This window comes from Ruditapes philippinarum, unplaced genomic scaffold (genome assembly GCF_026571515.1).
Source record: "Ruditapes philippinarum isolate M1 unplaced genomic scaffold, ASM2657151v2 ctg3475_1_1_1_1, whole genome shotgun sequence".
Taxonomy (NCBI): Eukaryota; Metazoa; Mollusca; class Bivalvia; order Venerida; family Veneridae; genus Ruditapes; species Ruditapes philippinarum.
This window is the reverse complement of record NW_026865920.1, coordinates 23,630-30,348: the sequence shown is the minus strand read 5'-3', so window position 1 is coordinate 30,348 and position 6,719 is coordinate 23,630.

The following is a 6,719-nucleotide window of genomic DNA, read 5'->3' as shown; positions in this document are numbered from 1 at the left end:
TGATTTAAATATTGATGAAATGATAATATAATATGATAATATGATATGTTAATATATGCCTGCAATTATAAAGTGAATGAAAAAAATTGAAGTGTAAACAAAAAAAACATATCGTGTAAGACATATCTTTTTTTCAACAAAGTGACTGCAATATACTTTCTTTGATTATTTGAAACCGAAAAGGTCAAAATCATTAGGCTTTGTGTTGCATATTCTCAGTTCATTTAACACAGTGAAGAGGAAAATGCAGTGACATTTAACTGCTTGATTCTTATTTAATTATAGCTTAATTGAGTGCAGCTTCGACTGTGTTCTTTTGGGTAACAACCTATTCATTAAGTCTACTCTTGCCATTAATATATTTTATAATTTTTGTATTTTCAAAAACATTTTTCATACAGGGATGTCTCAATCTATAGCAATTACCGTCTTAAGCATCGATTATTTTAATAAATGGGCAATTTCCTGCAGTGAATTTATTTTGTATAGAAATATTCTGTACCTGCAATAGCAACATTGGTAAACGCATCTCAATGCATCTATTAAAATTGGATGTAGCTTCTGAGGTCTTTATAATTGATGTAAAATTATTGAAACTTTAAACTTCATTCATATGATTTTCAAATGAATTGCAGTTGCACAATGTCTCTTAACTAAAGCGGATTCGGCGAAAATCGAGATGCATAGAATATTCCTACGTTCAATTTACTGACAGGATTTTATATGTCTATACAGCTATTTTCAAAGGTTCGTTGCATGCTTTACCGCCGTTTCAAAAGTGAAATTTCAAAAGTTCTTTTTTAATATGTTTTATCCTTCAAGGTCACTTGTGTTGCATTAATCACGTCACTTTAACAAAATGTACACGTTTGCAGACCTTAAAGGCATGAAATAATGTTTACATAATTTCCTCTTGTCCTTTGTGATAAATGATAAAATAGTTCTAGCCTTAAAAAGTAGATATTGCTTAAGCAAGTGTAAGGAGTTTATTGACATGTTGCACGTTTTATTGACTTGTAAAATAAGATCTTGCCGAAACAAAGTTTGCGTTTTACGCAAAATTTGGTGTTCAGTGATCTCTTTTGAAATTATTTACCTATGGTAGGATACTACGTCATTTAGTGGGAGCATTCAGCAGCTGCCCGATGACGTAGTATCCTACCTTTGAACAATAATCATAGCAGAATCTGTGGTAATGTTCCGTTGTACATGATTTTGTCATTCCTTTTGTAATGTTGTACCAGGCTGACATAGAAGTAAGCTTTACAATATTGATATGGGTAAAGAAAGTAAGACAACTAACAGGCCAACATTTGTTTGTTAACGTCTAAATTATTCGCTTAAAATGTGTTAATGTTTTGCGTTGAGTGAACGCCGCCCTTCCTTGTTGATCTTGTTTTTCATATTTTTTGGTTTCTTTATAGTTCATGCCATTTACACATTCACCACAATTAAGAAACTATATAAGTGTGTTACTTTTTTATCTAGATAGAATTCGGTTCTTTTTAATTGTGAATTTAAAATGGCCATAAGTCGTTGCAGATTTGATGATAATATATTATCATCTAAAAACATTGGTCTTCAATTCACTGGTAAAGTTCAAGAACTTCATTAAACGCCGTTTTATTGTTTAAATAACATTACTGCAACATAAATTTTTTGGCCGCCAGCCGCTGGCCGCTGACTTCAAAAAATGATAAAATACAGCGTTTTTTTTCTCTACTTTGGGAATGGTGCCGGTACCAGACTGATTGGGAAAAAATGCGTTATTTTGACTAAAATTGGGAATTTTTTTAATGCATTTTTTCAGCTACAAATGAGATTAGACATCATGAATAAAGATAGCTAACAGCTTCTACTGTCCAGATAGAACTATTGAATTGTGATTTATATGAATATGTTGGATTAAATGATTTTAGAAAAATCACTTTGCCTTGTGGGCATTTTGAACAGCCATTTTGGGAATTTAACATTGGAAATTGGGAATTTTAATGTCTATTTTCTATTGGGAATGGTACCGTTTTAGGGTAGTAGTTATATAAAGAAAAAAAACACTGTGAGATTGATTTTTTTCCCTCTAACCTAACCGCTGTGGGTTCGAATCCCGGCAGGGACTTTGAATTCTTTCTTGTAAGGAAGCTACCCAGCTAGCTAACTTTAGCTAACGGAATGTCGGTGATTCTACTAAGAACATGAACGAAAAGGAAATCTGAGATCTTCCTCCACCAATAAAGCTGACAGTAAAGCTGGAAAGTTGCCATTTGACCTACCTATATTGTGTTGATGCGATATAAAATCCAACAAAAAACTGCTGGCTGATCGGATTGGTAGATTATAAAATATTATGTTTTCGTGTTGTCATCTGGATTCGCTAATGGAGAAAGAGAGCAGGGTATAAGAACAGAACCAATCGATTTTATTTATCTTAGCGAGACAAGTTACATGTTATTTAGTACTTACTAACTGATTTCACCAGCGAGAATGAAAGAAAAAACGTCCACATATGATATGTTATGTTAGAATAATACATATATTTATGAAAAAAGACAACAAAAGCCCTTGGTTACACAGTTGTAGATATTATTTACTCTAACAGCATATTTATCCTGTAATATTGTATGAAAATGCTCAATTGTCGTACATAATCATTTTGTAATTTACATCAAGATGTTGAGCAAATCGGTAACGTCTTAAGGTCCGGATCTTTCTGGATCCCCTACCTGTGTGACTGGGTTATGTCGGAGACTGATTTCTGTGAACGTTGCCTTGCCTTGTTGATGTTTGTTCTCAGTTGCATTATATCAGTACATTTGTTAGAGAAAATTCAGACTTCTTTGTTGAAAATGTTTATATTTCTCAGGCTTGCATTTACATGCGAAACATAGGTATAGATTAACCACAAATAAGATACTCGTTTGATAATTTTGTAATCGTCTAGCTCCAGAATATATATCCCTTCTAAGTACTAAAGTATGATTTCTTTAATATAGATATTTCGGTGATTTATTTATATCCATTTTCTTATCTGTCTTCTATTACATATTGTCTTTCAGCCTCAAATGTACTTGTTGATGCCAACACAACGTCATTAATAATGCTGTTGTAAGAATTCATGTAAACAAAAACAACATTTTGGAATTTATTTACACAACAATGTTTTAAGAAGTGAGACGAAATTGAGTAATTCGGGAAAAACACATTGAGTGTTCATAACACAGGGCAAGACGTTGAAATGAAATGGGAATAATTTAAGTGCTGGCTGATAAATTTGTCACATTACATCGGGCACAGATTTTAAAAATGAAAGAGGATTTAAGTCAAATAAATCAATTCAAGTATTCCTACTTGTATATTGTATAATCACCTTTAGGATATGTTGCCTGCTTTTTAAATTTGTCTTTTGAAGTCTTATATGCGATGTGCAGGCTTCATAACCTCAGATCTCCTTTCAAAATTCCATTTTATCTAGTTCCGCCCATTGTTTTCTCGTTTAGGGCAAAAATATTCTTTTACTTGGGGACCATACGCCGCTTTTCATGGAATGGCACTATTGTGTCACATTGAAGGTTCCATGATAAACGCCGTATGAACACATCTGCGGATGTTTCTAAATTCAAAATTTCACCATTTTTGTGTTAAATGTTGAATTCTGCTTAAGCTGGTGCTAGGGGGCGTAGACGGTAACTTGAACGTTCCAGTACCGTCCATGAACAGGCTCAATCAAACCAAGCCTGCAATACTTTCAATTTTGTTGTGTTGGACTTTCTCTAGGGATTATGTTTTTCTCTATTTTATTTGACTTAGTTGTCGTGGTACAGAATTATTTAGGCATTTAAATGATTGTTTATTATTTATACTTATAGTACATACAAATATTCACTGTTAGATCGGATATTATTGGTTAATATTGTAGATAAGTAATATAGTCACATGCTTTTAAGATTAACATGAATTTTGAATGAAGTGAACTAACAGTCTTGATAAATGATAGTAATCAGAATTTTAACAAAACACACTATACCACAGGTTTTACACTAAAGAGAGTCAATGTATACATTTTGTCACATGGAATGATATGCCTTACTTTATATTATATTACTAAAAGCATTCAGGGAAGCTATTCTTGACTGATCTTTTTATTTATTTTGTAATCTTTTTTGGACGCACATTGGCATCTTATTTCAGTTTTTTTATAGAGCCATTTGAACAATTCAAATATTTCTGTCTGAATTGATTGTTTTTATTTCTTATGGTACCATCAATAGCGCAAGTTACTAGTATTGCATGTTTTACTCTAAAATGTTACATGCTTGTAGACGTTTCTGAATACAGCATATAGTAATGAGAGAAATTGTCACGTTGCATGTTTTGTCTAGTCATACATCATTTTGTGACTTGCTTAAATTAATCATTGTCATTCTTATATTACAATATCTAAAGCTAGAAAAACAGATCAAATGCACAAATGTAGATGAATGAAAAATATACCAGAATAAAGCAAAATGCTGGGGTTTACGGTCTGAACAATGAATACTGTAAGTCTTTTTCTTACACTTTTTTTGGTTGATTGCTGACTATTTACTCTCAAGTGACTCTTTTTGTCGCAAAACATATTATTCTAACAAATAAGAAAAAGCACGAAAGAGTTCTAGGAATACATGCTTGGAAAATATCTTGCTACTCATATGCAAATGAGAAAGGACATATAAACTGACTGATTTGAATTGTCACATCATCAGACACACATCTTGGGCGAAGAACAGAAGGAATTTGAAGGCAAAAATGTTACAATAATACAAATCATTTGCCTCTGTTTAGATTCTGTATGATAAGATGATATTCAAACATGGCGTTCTGATGCTAAAAGTCACTTAAATTTTCTTATAATGTAAAATGATACTATTCATCTCTTTCACATTTAATTTTTTGAAATTAATTTTGTAAGTTAAAACTTGTTTTGTAAAATCAGCTGCACACAATCAATGAAATTTAAGACCCTTTTACAACTTTAAAGGCATATAGAAATAATTTCAATTTCTAGTCGCTTAAGCATCCATTTACTTTAAGAGATTTATAAAGTTGATACACAAATATTTCATCTGCATTAAAACTTAATCAGCAAACATTCGGATACATTCGGTATGCTGCAGTCAATTTGCTACTTAATGTATTTACTTGAATGTTGACTTGAATGTTGACTTTTTATATTAATGAAGTTCTTGCAAGTGAAATTTTAGACCATCGCAACATCACGTTTTATCAATATCTGAGAAGGAATGAAATCAACAGTATATGTGTATTTATTCCGTATATTCTTTAGAATCATCAAACGTATAACAGTTAAATGTTAACTGGACCATAGTGGGAGATCTGTAATATGTTGATTCCACTAAGTATATTTAGTATCATGCATAATATTTGAACAAAATGAAAATATGAATTAATGTTAGTAAGACTTAAAGTGTGAAATACATGTTAAAATATGAAATTTCCCCATATAGCAAGTGATAAATTGTTTTAGAACAAAATGTCATCATGTCATTTAATACTAAAACACTTAGAGATTCAAAAACATTTTTAATATTTAAATGATGCTGATCTTCTTGGGGTTTTTTTTATCAATATTTGAAATACTTTTGGAAGATATGTCCATTGTAGACCAATTCACTGCAAAGCTAAATAACGCTTTATACTCGCAAGAGCGATTAGTAAAAAAGAAAAAAAATTCAGTTTTCAGCAAACAGAAAGATTCTATTTTGTGATTTAATTATAATGATATAAATTATGTTTGTATTGTAACAAAAGTCCTAATCATGACGAATTTTTGTCAATTGTAATCCATGCTATGTAAATGTAATCTTTTTATGAGATAAAAAGTGTCTTTTATCAGAATGTAAAAAACAGAAAACTTTAAAGATAGTTCAATAAGACACGAAATTTAAATGTTGCTGGTCAGTTTAATAAATTCTACTTCAGTGTGTTTGATACCTGCGAACTAGCTATAAAAATGTCCTGTTATTGCATTGTACACGTATTGTCTGATTATATATCATAGATTGCAATACTTTAAATGTTTATGTAAATGGAGTAATACAGCTGATGCAGGTTGGATAGCTGTTGCACTTTCCATTTAATCTTATTAACAGACCTAAAAGGCCGCCTATGCGATGCTAAGTTTTTATGTTTTTGTTTTTAACTTTTTTCAAATGATATCTCCTTTCAATGGTTCAATTTCTCAAAATACAAAGTGTTATGTGCGAGACGGATAATATAAAATGTTTCACCGTGCTTTATGTCAGTGTAACAATGACAATGCCTCTTATATAAACACAATCACTATTTTCAACTATTTGTTTGGGAATAATTGCTGCTCTTTGTGGGGAGATTTCTATATTTTTTCTAACATTAATTGTCTCATATGTCTCAAAAATGCCTTAATCAGCTCGGTTGTAATTATCACCACAGTGTAAAAGGAACACTTCTTCAAGAGTTTTGCAAGCTCGAGGCTATTTATGTACGGTAATGGTAAGTATAAGCTTCTGTCGAGACCCTCAAGCATTCGGCAAAGCAAAATTTAAAAATCAACTTGAAAATTGTGATTTTTTTTATGTCCATGAACAGGCTCAATCAAACCGAGCCTGCAACATTTTCAATTTTGTCTTGTTGGCTTTTCTTTAGGGATTCTTTATCTCTCTCTATTTTATAAATGATAATACATA